Below are 15,151 nucleotides of genomic sequence, written 5' to 3'. Positions count from 1 at the left end.
TCAAAAGGATCTCACATTCTCACTGACATCATGTTGGATTAAAACTAACGGGAGATTAAGTTTACACGTATAACTGGAAGTAAGATTAATGTACAAAGTCACGACTTCACTGGCATGAAAAAGGAAGCATCTTGGATTCACAGTGAATTATACTTTGATCCAAGAAAAAAAATCATCTGGTTTAACACTTTACTGACAACTTGACAGCTGCTCCAACTTTGTTTCTTGCACTTCCTTTCATTTGTTGTATGATCAAAGTTGTTTGAGCTGAGCCACGATGATCTGTCACAAGGGTGAGTTTGTTCTTTCTAGTGTAGATGTTTTACTTCCTGACCGGATGAAAGTCGTGTCTTATTTTTTCCACGGAAAGCAGGATATGGTCTTTACTTTTGGCAAGAAAATATGATGCTGCTCATCATAACTGTCAGTATTAACCTCTGCGCACACTGCCTTTTGTGTCAAATGGAATATTCTTGAACTTTGTGAAAGTTGGCAAGCCTTCGTTAACTGACATATCTATCTTGGCCTAAAAGACTGATGTGGGTGAGGAAGAGGATGAGGAAGAGGAGGAGGAGGAGGAGGAGCAGGAGGAGGACAAGGTAGAGATGAGGGGAGGGGCAGAAGATGAAATCAGAGAGGAGGTGAGAGCAGAGGAAGTGACTGGGGATAAGAGATGACTGAATGAGAGGGGACAGAGATGAGGCATGTGGAAGACTGGTCGTGGGGGCGAAGGGAGAGGAGGAGGAGGAGGAGGAGGAGGAGGAGGAGGAGGAAGAGGGAGTCTGATGTACTGATTGTGGACAAAGGGCTGGTCTGGTAAACTTCCGAGTCTGTGACAAAGGGGAGAAAACCAGGCTGGTTGTCAGTTCTCATTTCTCTCTAAAAGCATTTGCTTGCTCAGAAAACTTCCAAGTCAGTTTAATTTTCTGAACCCATCAGACTGTTCTACATTTTGCCTTTACTACAAATTACACTCTTTATATCCACATTACTGGGCATTTTGTGAAAGAACCAATAGTCATTTGCAATTCCCACTTCAAGAAGAGAAGCCGTGAGGCGGTGCCAATTGCTGCATCACGGGAGAAAAATCCAATTAAATATGCTCAGAAGTTTTAGCGTGATCTCATTGCTACTCTGACTGCAAGTGAAATTGATGTAGCCAGAGTTTGAATTGCACCAAAGCCAAGATGACAAATGAAGCAGGACATGGAAAGTGTCTCACTGGTGGTCGTTCGACAGCTAAAAAGTCTTTACAGCCTTCCAACACAAGAAAATGTACTCCTGGAATTTCTGAAAGGATCTTTTGGAGGCAAACGCTATCGGCACATGGTGCTAAAGCTAGACCAGCCACCAGGAGCAAGATTGGGAGAAAATACGTTGACTTCGGGAACTTAAACAAAATAATAACATTCTCAAACATCACAAACAGCATAATGTCTCGGTGGCGGAAACGGTTCCTCTTTGTTTATTTATTCAGGAGACGAACGGGAGGAGGTGGGAGGGTTGGGGATGTAGAGAAGGAGAGACATGGACAGAGAGAAATCCAGAGCAAATGGGAGAAGGCGATTAAAAGAGAAACAGAAGATAAAACATGACAAATTAGGGCAGCATCTGTTTCTCCTTGATGTTGAGGAGCTCTCAGAGGGGGGGGGGGCAATATGTTTTCTGCCTAGCAACCCCAGTCGAAGGGTCATTAAGTGTTTATCTTCGGTGGTCTTGGACAACTCCGCTTGGACCGGATCCCATCCTGGTGTTATCATGATGTATTAACTGGGTGTAACCTGCACACTTTGCACCGATCGTTGTGGTGGACACACACCAAAGCGTGCACAAGCGCTGACGCTCACACACACCAGGACAGATACAGATACAGATACAGACACATACTCCGCTTTTTATAGTGTACGGCAGATAGAGTGATTAGAGGTTTCAGCTAAAGGATGAATAATAATTTAAAAAAAACACTGCAGCTCTCGGAATCAACTCGGGTCAACCAGACAGGAAGGAAGAAGAAAGTGATTACAGACCAGAAGAGACAATGGATAGAAAAAAGGGTGGGGACGGTGGTTGAAGGAAAAAGAAAAGAGACAACGAGGAAAAGTGTGAAAGAAAAAAGGCAAGAAAAGAGCACGAGGAGGCAAATTTAATGCAAAAAAAGAGAGAAAAAGACAAAAAATACAATGAATTCTTCTGCCAGACAAACTGGACATGAGTACCTCAGATGTTACAATCCTCCCGAGGCTGCTTGGCTGATTGTACCCGTGCAGTGGGAGTTGGCTGCGGTGGCGGTTTCCATCAAATGTGAGCAGGAAATCTGTGAAAACGATGCTTATCTAAGACAAACAGCTCCTTTTTATTAGCTTAAAATGATGTGTGTGCGTCACCGAGATTAAATGATATATAGGTTGAATTAAATGGAGGATGGAGGAGCTAATAAGGATGGAGGAAAGAAAAAAAAAAAAGGATGTGAGAAACCATGTGAGCAGGCCTGGGAATTCACCCTGGAAACGGCAGACGTGGGATGTTTGAGACTTTTTTTTTTCTTTCTTTTCTTAAAAATACTAGTGAGTATTATGTAATTAATAGCTGTTGCAGTATGCATTTGTCTGGTCTGTTGGTTTGTCTGCTCCATGTTTATTTGCTTCAGTTCTCTTGCTTTCAGCATGACACCATAACCTGTCTCTGATACTGTAAGTACATGAATTCCGAGCTGATTTGATCACCTTACACATGAAGCATCCTCCACAGAGGAAAATCTCAACAATAAATCCGTAACCTTTATCAGCAACAGTAAGCGTTCATTTTATTGGTTTAATGTTTTTCTTTCTGTGCTGTTTTGAAACTGTTTTCGAGTATCTCTCGCTCCAGAGGAAAAGAAACCACGCAGAGAGCCTCTGGGTCTGTTTATGCAGCCACTATTGTGTTTTTGCAGTCTAGTTCGAGCCTGTTCAATTCCACATTAGGGGAAATAATGTTTATTTAATCCCCCTCGGCTTACTTGTGACATAAAAGATACTTTCTCATTTTTGGACTAAAACAATGGCCAATGTGTAACTTCTCAGTTTAAGTGGTTTCTCTTTTATTGGGGATTTAATTTGGATAAACCAAAGTTAGTGGAAAAAGTGAGGGGTTTGTTTTAAATGAGTGTCATTTTACAGTGGGCGTATGTTGTTTTAAAAAACAAAACTTTCTTGTTGCAATGACTGAGGCATGCACACACACACGCACACACACACGGGCGCGCTTGCGCGCGCGCGCACACACACACACACACACACACACACACACACACACACACACAGCAGCAGACAATGTCCTTCTATGGTGGTGAATCATTGTTTTTTCCCCCCAGACACATAATCAGATGGGTGTTTTTTTTTTGGGTTGTGACTGCTCCTGTGGTGGTCGTGAAACTGCACAAAAGGCAAAATACATTACACACAGACACAAAGAACATACTCATCTATTTGTTGGGCTCATCCAACAGCCTAGAGAGTTCTTAAATCTTTCAAGTTTTACAGTGAGGCAAAGTGAATGAAATCACAATATACTGTGACAAAACTCTGTTTGCTTGGCTCACTGCTGATTCAATACAGAGAATAAGTGGCTTTAACTGGAATCGGTGTGTGGGGTCGTTTGCAAATTCTTTCCTTTATTTTTTTTCTCCTCTCACCTCATTCACAGTAGTGTATTAATCTCAGATGTGATAGAGAAAGCACCATGTGATGTTTTTCCATTTGTTAGGCTATTACATGGGTCACTTATTTCAAAATGTCACATATTTCAAAATGCTGCATTGCTCAAACTTTGCCAAATCATCTAGAAACTCAGAAAAGATGGGCGGATGCGACAGTAAAATAAAACAGTTTTTGTTGCTTAAGAGGGGACTTTTGGAAGGTACAAAATGTAAAAAAAAAACAGCGACTTAAAATCGCCTTTATAATTGAATTGTTTTTACCACACTGCTTGCCTATAACTCTTGACGGAGTTTAAGGGGAAAATGGCCTATATTTTAATTCATGTCCAGTGATTTTTGATTAAAACGGCAAGATGTTTTTGATGGGTTTCCCCACTGATTTGCTCTTTTTGCTTCCCCATAGCACTGGTAGGAAACTGTGACTAAGACCATTTTTTGACTTACAAACAGGAACGATCCACCAATGTAAGGACACAGTCCCGCTATACAGATAGCTGAGAGCAACGATTAAAACCACTGAATTCGAGATATATCAGTGTGGTCTTGTTCTCCTGCTCTCAGCCATATGAAGACAAGCCCTGTCATATGTCATAAAAGAGAGTGTCTGTCAGGTGTAGTGTAGGGGTGTAAGATGGAGGGCTAGACAGAAACATATTGCAATGTGTCTTATAAATGGATCGTCTAAATATAGACAGTAAACCTCAAGAAAAAGCTGTATTTTAGAGGACTGCTGGGAGAGTGCATGGAGCTGCAGAAGCCAGTAAAATAGAGACTATCCTGGACGTGACGGCTCTTTATCAGAAGATCTCTGGTGTAAATGGGACTTTATCACAGTATGGGTCATTAGCTGGAGTCTGGTGGGAAAAACGTCTTCCGCTCATTTGTTTTTCATACTTTTAACTTTGACTCCTAAAAGGTCGCTGCTGCAGTGTTTCAATTGTGCTACTTGCCGCTGTACTTATTACCAAACTACAACCTCACCACCGGGTAATCTATGACGTGGCATTTGTCCCTTCTCATTTTCCTGTCCGTCTGCTCCATGAATTATCAGAGAGATTAATAAAGACCCTTTGGAGACTGGGCTGCATGCCCTACGAAAAACAGCTGCTCCTCTGTTCTGATAGCAGAGTAGATATTTGGGGGAAGGCCACTGCACAACATCAAAAGACTGGACCCGGCTTACCGTCCTGCTTCAGTGGATGGGTAGCAAAGAGACAGAGTCTCTCCTCATAATTCAGCCCCTCGAAAGACATGAAAGGATCCTAAACATTCTCTTGATCTCTTCTATTTACTGCACACACATGCACGTGCACACGCACGGCGCTTTCACAGGTTTAAATCCCCCTCCTCAGCTAAGATCTGACTATACAAGAGTTCAAACACGATGAAGAAGGAGCCCGTTATATCTACACGCACAAATCTTTGGATCAATTATTACGTAAATGTCCTCAACGTTTTCCGATCTTCCATTACCCTTTACTTCCATCCTTCTTGCTCTCATTCCACGTATTTTCTTTTCCGTTGTTGTCTCGTCATTCGTTCCCTTTCTCATTCGTCATACGGTAGATTTACTGAGAACGCAACATCTTGTGACATCATCACGGACACACACCAGCTGTCTCTCTCTCCTCCCTCCCTCTCTGGTGCCCCTGTAAAAACACCTGGTGTCTTTCCAATGCTACCGGAGTGCCTGTACAGAGCATCTGGGAGCACGTGAGTCCATATGGATTTCCCAGCCTGTTTCCATTCACTGCTTTCCACCCAGACTGAACTGACTCATGCAGGTTATGATGCAAGAGAACTGTGAGACGGGTGGATACGAATGTTCTTGGATGGCACTCACAGCTTTGAAAAATGACATTTAAAGAAAGACAACGGGAACGTCCACTCTGTTTCCTACACTGGGATCACCTACAAAAAAACACTGCTGTTTCTGTGCTGGAAAGTGCCAGTGCTACGTGGGTCTTGCAATTAAGTAAAAAGCAATTCTATAAGGGGTAGTTTTGCCTTTATTTAAATACTGCAGTAAAGACAGACAGGAAATGTGGGTAAAGAGGAATGACGTGCAATAAAGATCCAGCCAGCCAGCCAGCCAGCAATCAAGCTGGGGACTCGCTGCTGATGGCATTTGTGTCCATTTGGTGTGTGCCTTGTCATTGGGTACATCATTTTCGATACCTGGCTACATACAAACACATTTTCGTTATAAACCACTTTCACTACATTTAAGCAGAGGAAAGTCCCATCAGTATGAATGAGCCACAGCATTTACCAAACGTAGGCTATCTGCCTGGGCAGCCACACGACGTAAATGAAATCAATCTTGTTGTAACGCTGCAGTAACTGCAGGCTCGTCTGTGTGAAGCCAGCTCGCTAACGTTTACCGATAGCGTGCGAGGCGTTTAGGGAACATCGGTAACTGTAGTGTCGAGCAATAACTTGCATGCGAGGCGTTTAAGGGGACATCTGTTAACGGTAGCTGACGGGGAAAAAAAAAAAAAAACAAACTCCCCCACAAACTCGCTCCTAAACTGCATGATAACTAAAGATTTGTACGGTGATGTGCACGTCGTTTTTCTTCTTCAAATAAATCTTATAAAAATTGGTATTGACAAAAGTATCGTTTAGGAACTGATATTGAAGTCAAGGTATCGGTGCTTGTGCCAGTACTGAACATATTTGAACGATACCTAGCCGGAGCCCAGACCACTTTTTTTGGGTTGAACACAGAGAAAATATTTTTTGCTGAAATAAAATGGCAACTATTGTTCTGTTAAAAAAAAAAAAAAAACATGTCTCTAAAAAAACGGAATCTGTGCAAATGACCTGTGTTAAACTGAAGTAACAAGCAGAGCGGTAAAACCTTTGTAGTTACTGTGTGTGGCTACTTTATGTCTGTCCAACTGCTTTGATAATGCAACAGATTTCATATATCTGTTTTAGTTCTGTTTTCACTTGTGGCTCGGAGATAGAAAAAGAAAAAAGAAATCCGATCTGAGAAAGCCTCTAACCTCGATGGAGGGACCTGCAAATTGTAGTCGTAATACTCCCCAAGAGCGTACGCGCACACACGCACACAGCCTTTCTAAATGGATGCATATGATATACCTCTAATTACAACATCACTGAGTATGACTCAGACATTTGAGGGAAGTCATCATTTCCCAGCTCTCCTGAATTTCCATTCCTTCTGTGCTTAGTAACTGTTTTTCTATGGTCTTATAATGACTCAAGAAAGGACATTTGGGCACAATGCTTTTGGAGGTTGCAGTCTTTCACTCTCATTTCTTGCTCTCCTTATTGGTTCACATTTTTCTCCCCCCTTCCCCCCGCCCCCTCATTCCTCCCATTTGGTCTGGGTCACTGCCCCCCCTTTTTGTCGTCTAGCTTCCTGTTCTGCAGTCAAGTTATGACTCTGGAATTCCTCACCAGTGTTATGGGGGTAACCATAGAAACCCCAATCTAAATCTCCCCTGGTAACTAACATGCAATGTGAACTGTCCCATAGTCATGAGAAGAGAAAGCAGGCGATACTTCTTATGTCTGTGAAATCCATTTTTCTAAAATAAAATGGTTGTTATTTATGAGTGCTTTGTAAGCCAAACAAATGTGGAAACGGCCACCTGTGATTTGTCTTCCTACGATCAACAGGGAATAAAGTTTGGGCCCGGAAAGATGTGTTGAAATCAAGACCCCATTTTGCAGGAAAAATGTCAACAATGCGTCGCTCAGAAACTAAAACACAGCCATATGCAAATGAGGATGTTAAATATTTCCAGGTCAGACAGGGGGGGGGGGGCAGCAGGGTCAGAGAGGTCATTGTCTGGGCTCATGCATCTTTGGTAAAGCAGTCCAAAGAGCACTTTGTCTATTCAACCACCCAAACACGGTAATAATTCTCAATCTGCCAAGAAGTTAACAAACCAAACCCAGTCTTCACTTATTTTATCGCAATACCCAAGAGGAGGAAAAGCATATTACTGTCAGCTAGGCAATATTCTTTAAGTTGGGGAAACACACACCGAATCTCGAAACCCCCAAAAATAAACTATTACTATATTACACTGTTAATTGGTAAACTAGCTTTTTATCTTGATTGGTAATGCTGTTATATTTTATAAAACTTTTAAACTCTTGTTCTCATTTACATGATGCACATTCAAGATTGTCGGGGTCAATAATTTGTTGTTGCTGAATGTTTAGGCTTCAAATTGAACTCAATTTAGAAATAAACAAAAAGGTCATACAAAGCCACTAAATGCCAAACATACTGAAAAACATCACACTGCAATTGCGATTATGCATCAGTTATGAACTACACATACTGTATATATTTGTATTACTATCCAGTTTTAAAGGTCCCATATGAATTCAGATTTGTTGTCTTTTTTTTTAATTTATTTTTTATTAAAGCAGGTCTAGGTGCTTTATAAATATCGCGAAAGTGTGAAAATGCTCAGACTTCCCAGTGAGTTCGTCCCACTCGTGTTAACGGTCAGCATGGCCGACTGTCCAGCTGTTTATGTGGAAGAAAACACAGAGCGGCCTTTTCCTCGCAGAGCTAGCAAGCAACAGGACCGAGGACAACCTGTGATTGGCATGGAAGTACGCCACTTGGAAAAAAAAAAGTCAGCCAATCGGAGGACAGGGTCATTGATATCAATGATCTTAAAGACACAGACACAAAACAGTCTAACGCTAACGAGAGGAGATGTAAAGCTATATTGAGATGGTTGTCGGTATCTAAAACCGCAAAAATATCGAATGGGCGTGCAGACTGCAAATGAAACCGCAGAGACATGTAAAATATACTTTTAAAAATGTGCAATCTGGTGAGCAAAATTAGTTTAGTTTAATTCTGTTATTTAATACATACAAAATCTATAGTTATATGCTACTTTTTTGAAAGATAAGACTGAAAACTGCTGCTTTTAGAGAATATGCTTCTTTGGTGCCGTTAGGATGGAGCACAATTCTGTCTGTGAGAACTGCTGGCTGTGTGTGTTACACGAGCACACACACACACACACACACACACACACACACACACACACACACACACACACACACACACACACACACACACACACACACACACACACACACACACACACACACACACACACAAACCACCGTGCCCCCTTGTGACTGTAACTTCCTCCCATCCAGCTCGGATTCCCTGCGGGGGTCGGCAGCACTTTGCATTATGGTCTGTCACCAGGAGATAAACCAAATGTTGCTGTAATGACCTCATCTGTCTGTTTGTTTGTTAGGGGGAAATGGAGAGATGGGATAAAGGAAGAACGAGAGATCATGAACAGATGAGGAAAGTGGGGTTTTGAGAAAGTTGGCGAAAGAGAGAAACAGTCTGAATATTTAGAAGAAAAGAAAATGAAACAGGATGCATTCAAAAACCCTGCATAAGCAAATGTAACCCACTCTGCCTCCGCAGTTGTTTTTAGCCCACAGTAGGTTTACTGAATAATCAAACACTTACAGTTTGCACTTACTGGCTGTTTGCTTTTAGAACACAGTTGCTTAGTCTGTGGATGAGATTTTCAATTAAGTGCAGCTTAAATCTGTGTATTATTCTTAGAAATGAACAGATATGTCGGTAGACTGGGTTATTTTGGTTCTTGAAACTCCAAAAGCCACCTCATCCATGATTTCAGAAACTACAGTGTCCAGATGATGAACAATGCAGAAACATTACTGCTACAAAACAAGCAAAAGTTAAAGGGAGACCATCTGGCATCACATTTTAAAATGTAAGCCACCTTTTACTTTTAGAGTTAACAAACTTATAAATTGGCCTTTAAAAAGACTCAATATTTTTTTTAAAATACGGCAGCAACTACAACTTAGGTAACTTCTCGAAGTTGGAAGCAATGCAAGCTAAATACTATAAAGCTGTGAGTCTCAACAAAGTCCGAACGCGGCCAATATCCAAAAACGGCGCACGAGCACTGAGCCTACTGTCTGACTCCAACGACCACACTGCTTGAAGCAAGCTCAACTTTTTCCACAAAGTTTGTGACATTGTTAAAGTATAAATATGCTGAGTTAGATTGGTAACACTTTTGTCAACACTTAAGAGGGTGAACCTACTTCCTGAAAACAATATAGAAACAGTACGTACCAGTTGGACCCTATTTGCGTTAACTTCTAAAGAGATTTTCTTTTTCTTTCATTTTTGAACAGCACCAGTCCAGTGTCAAGTTTCTTTATTACTTTAAACCTGCAGTGCAGCACCTTTGTCTACCTCTTCTGCCAGTAAGAGTAATTTACCAAAACTCCGATGACGCATGCTACAGTTGCAGCTGTAAAACGTTGGATTATACTTCTGAACATCAGAACCTCAGCGAAATGACTCATTTCCTCATCAGATCCGCCGTTTCATCGTATAACATTTGGAGAGTTCAGACGAGCTGCACGCTTGAATTATACGGCCAGGACGCGTTCACCCAGCCGGCACGGGAGCTTTAAAAACTCTGGATGCTGTGAAGTACGGGAGAGATGTATCTGTTGGTGAGCGGTTTAGTCAGCATTGTGTGAATCAGCACTTCACTTTTTACAAGTTACATCCAAATCCTAAGTGTCAAACTTTCCATGTGGTTAAAAAAAAAAATGAATACTCATTCCATGACAATAACAGTGGAAGTGGTCCATGAGTTGTACATGACACACATGGAACTTTCCTGCCTTCGTAAAGTAATTCAATGGTTACAGATCTGAATCACTCATCTGTGGTGTACTGCAGCTAATGTGGAGGTGGTAGGGGCCATGTTGCTCTCACGCTCTCTTGGACCGTCATGCAACTTCCTTGCATGTCTCCACGGCAAAAGGCTGTGACTGAGGTTGCAAACGGGGGCGGGGGGGGGGCATATGTCAAGACCCTCAGTGGACGGCACCCACCAAAAAATAGATTCAGCAGCTTCTTAAGTTGCGCGCTTAAAGAGAGACGAGAATATAGAATATGACAACAAGGAACAGATATGCTGAACACTACAGCCTCGGGTAAGATGTGAATATTTAAACTCCAAAATATTTCATATGCTTCCTTTCGTATAAGTCAATAACAAATTTTTTTTAAAAGACAAAGGAAAACTTTTTGTACATTGAATGCACATTAAGTAAGTACGACCTCATCTCTACTACACAGGTGGAGATGTCACAACGATGAAGGTGTATCACATTATAGAGCTCTTCTCTGTCTGCTCCTTCTTCAAAATCACAAACAATTCAAAAAGCAAATGATAAAAACCATGTTGAGAAAGCCAAAAGGAAGAATCCTTGATGCAATTTTGATGCTTCAATTGTCCAATTATTGGAAAATTTGTACAGACATTCATGCTTCCCAGAGGGTGAAGTCTAATGACTACGATGATCTCCTCACTTTCCCTTTAGCGCCTCCATGAGGTTGACACTTGTAGTTAGTTGATGAGGTCTGTCTACTAACGAACTCCAAAGACCAGTTATTTGGCACGTGGTTGTTTTGTTAGTTGCATAAATGACCGTTGACAGAAACAAACAAATTTATGAAAACTTTTCAAGTTGTGGAGTGGGAGCCGAGGTCTTGCATAACTGCTGACCCGGGGCCAGTAAACGTTTCCTAGATATGTGACTGATGAAAGGGATCATGATTTTTTTTGGGTATTCTGCGCATGGAGGAAGGCGAATGCATTAAGAGATGAACCCACGGCCTCTTACTGGTACTCCAAAACAAATAAAAAAAACTCCATTAAAGAAGCGTACATGGCTGAAGAAAAGGGCTTTCATGGAAGCAACAACAGTCCTGGGTAGAAAACAGCCAACGCTGTATGTTTTGTACAGTTTGCTGGTTTAAGACAGGCTTCAGTGCCACGAAACATATCCAGAAAGACTGAAGGAGCAACATAGGTGTAAAAACACCGAACTTGAATTACACTTTCCCTTTCTAAATGCACGAGTCTCTGAATGAGCATCAACCACATGTTGCACAAGCACAAGTTAACTCTCAACCTGTGGGAAACACTTCTCTCTCAGCGCTGTATCAGTTCTTGACGCAGGAGTTCATCATCAGGGTCATCCTTACTCCCTGAAATGTAATGATCATAAATTCTGTTCTTATAAACAACCAAATCTAAAAGGGAGCTTCACCGTTTGTTATGTTTATAATAAATCGGCAAAATAACAGACAAAGCGTTGTCCGTTGGCTGCCGGGACAGTGAAAATATACAAGGGGTCAGTAAAAGTCTTACCTACTAAACAAGTGGGGGCAGCGGGGGGGGGGAATTTGTTTTACGTTGGACACCGGGAGCTCTGAAAAGGGCTCGTAATTCAACACGTGCATTTGGAGGAGCCTTTAGAGGCTAATGCAGAGGAGGAGAGCAAGCCAGAGACTCCTCTGAGACATTTCAGTAGTATGTGAGGAATGGCCAATTATTCAAGGCAAGAACAAGACACTTCATGACGGTAAGAAAGAGGGAGAGCGAAGAATCACTGACCAGCCAGCACAGTAAGATTTTCGGGGGCGGATAAAGAAAAAGTTGGATGAAGATGTGCAGCAGCTGCACAGAGACTTTGCAGCTGTGACCTCTTTCCTCTTTCTCAGAGTGATCATTCTGGATGTGTTGTGTAATGCAATCACAAAGTTATAGTATGATTTCCACACGTCAGCGTAAAACTTCACTTGCTCTGCCCAGATTTCTCAACTCTCCATGCACTTTCATTGTCTCCCCTCACTTCTCACTCGCTTCTCTGCCTTTGTCTCTTCGGATCATTCATACGAAATTCATTTGAAATGCTCCAGATATTTGCAGACAAACTTTTTCTTTTACTTTTCTACAGTTTGCTACGACTTTCATTCTCTCTTTTCTTGATTATATGAAATGCCTTGTGCAGTCTCTTCTCTCTTTTGTTCCACTTTCTTTTTCTCCTACAGGACTTTTGCCAAAACAGGACTCTGTCATGAATAATCTCTTCCAGTTTCCACAACCTTACTGCTCAATCCTAGTTGAGAGGTTTACGCAGTATAAAATTAAGATGGGTGATTTCATAAAATCACACATTTTTATACAGTTTTCCATCTTTTTCCAAGACAAAAAATGTTTTGTCTGTGGCCATAGTTTCCTATAGCTCAGGGTGTTGCTGTCGCTGTCAATAATGCACCCAAATTGCTTAATGGAAAATTACTGTTGCAATTTTAATTTTGGTCACCCTGCGTGATTTGCTTTTAATGGCAAAATACCACTTAAAACCAGTCAATTTCACCATAAGAATGTTTGTATACTTATATGTGAAGCCACATCACGCGGTTAGCTTGCACAATCACCAGATAATGTCTTGAAACTGGGACCTCCGGCTTCATCATCATGCCTCACAGCACTGCAGTAGCAGATGTGCTTTACAGACGGTAACCAAGGAAACAAATTTAGTTTGGGCCATTCAAGTGAGGTGGTCTAAAAGATGAATTACTGTTGTCCATAAATCAGTTACTTTTCTTTTGGAGGAGCTAAATTGTTTTCAGACAAATCTACGGTGTCAAAGTATGAAGTTTTTATTTTAGATGACAGAGTCCACTAACCCTTAAAGAGACACCCACACAGTTAATCTCATGACTAGCAGTTTCCGTTGGTTAGCCTCAGTTTAGTGGATAATTGCATTTTAATGCAACATAACTATCTCATGACACAATATTGATATGATTACTTCATTATTACAGCACAAAGCAATGACACATGTTGTTTTACTCTCCTCTGCTACAAGGGCCTGAAGCTGTTTGTTCCTCTGCTGTGCAAAACGTTGCAGTTTTCTGCTGTCACGAGCTCCAAGTTCAGGTTTAACACACACAAAGACATAACAGTGTCAAAGCCTTCACGGATAAAGAGGAATGGATTTAAGGTGTGAAACCGCTGACAGTATAGCAGGTGACCTTTTCACCTTTAGACCTTTGTGTGACATGGACACCCAACAAACATGTCCATACATCGATGAAGAGAGAGATCCAGGGGTTTATGGGGGATGAATGAAAGAGAGAAGGACTGAAAGAAAGATCGAAAGACAGAAAGAGAGAAAGACAGGCAGAAGGACGGAGAGACAGACGGATAGAAAGAACAAAAGAAGCCAACGTGTGGTTTACTATCACAGAAACATTAGTTATACAGACAGACAACGAGCAGGCTGCATTTATGTTGTAGGTCCGTGACTGAAAACACGTGGAGTTTCTCTGCTTAGAAGTGGTTCGTCAGGAACTGTGAATGCCGCCCTTGAGTCGGGATGACATACATGTTCATGCTTCAAAATATAATCAATCAGACCTTCGTACTGACAGCAACACAGCTGCTCAGTGTTTTTTTTTTTTTTTTTTCACTTCTATGAAAGAAAGAAAAAAAAAAAAAAGATCTCAGAGAGTTTGTACTACATACCAGCCAACAGCTTTCCCCCACACATAAGCAAAATGTAACAGATGGGTCCTCATGTTATGGTGTGGCATTATAAGTTTCACTGTAACTAATCCCCATCTCCTGATGCGGAGCAAACGCTCAATAAAACAAAAGTGTTTAAGACGGATGTCACAGCAGAGCCAAACGATGCCAACATAAAATATCTCTAACACCTCAGAAATGTGTCGACACGCCATAGATTTCCTGACACATAACATGGAGGTCAGAGAGCCTTCACTCCCATTTCACAGCGGCTTGATGGGCTTAATTTACCAGCTGACGGACAATTAATCTGTTTTACTGCTCTAACAGTTGAGCTCATGACATTGCAGAGGAAATAATGACACCCAGTGAGCCGTTCTTCATTTCAAGCTGGATCACTCAGTACATTTGTCGAGAATGTGAACTGCACATCAAGCGTCAACGGCATTCATTGTACAAAACTGTAGTCCTCGTCACTTAAAAGTGTGTTTTTCATGAAGAGTTCAATTCATGTCAACATAAAAGCCAACCTTTGGCAGATCTTGCTTTCTGATGCCAAGAGTGTTGTAATCATTGTAAGCTGAAGACTGGAGGTATTTAGCTTTTGGATGCTTTTCTTTCTCTTTATAAATTAGCTTTGATGACATCAAATGAGATTCCATATTTTAGTGTTTTAACTGAATCAAATAGTTCTGTCGAACAAACTATTAAATGGGATTTTCTTTTTTTTTTTTTTTTTTTTAATGAAGCCCTGGCTTTTAATAACAACATGTACATATAAATACATAAAACATGGCTAATCAGAGTTGAATGTGTCATGCAAAGGAGCAAACGGTCAAGATGAGTAGAACTGAAGAGGGAGGATAAAAGCTTAGCCAGAGACAAGGACAGCAAAAAAAAAAAAAAAAAAAAAAACTCTGACCTTGATTTGCACATTACAAAAGTTAGCTTGTACTACAGTAAATCCTTTCACGAAAACACCTGGACATATAAACACTTTGCAGACACAGTCGTGGGAACGTGTTTCAAGTGGGGGTGGTGCTGTGGG

This window comes from Embiotoca jacksoni, unplaced genomic scaffold (genome assembly GCF_022577435.1).
Source record: "Embiotoca jacksoni isolate LCO1_2020_lvr unplaced genomic scaffold, fEmbJac1.0.p SCAF_2, whole genome shotgun sequence".
NCBI lineage: Eukaryota > Metazoa > Chordata > Actinopteri > Embiotocidae > Embiotoca > Embiotoca jacksoni.
This window is presented reverse-complemented; position numbering follows the sequence as displayed.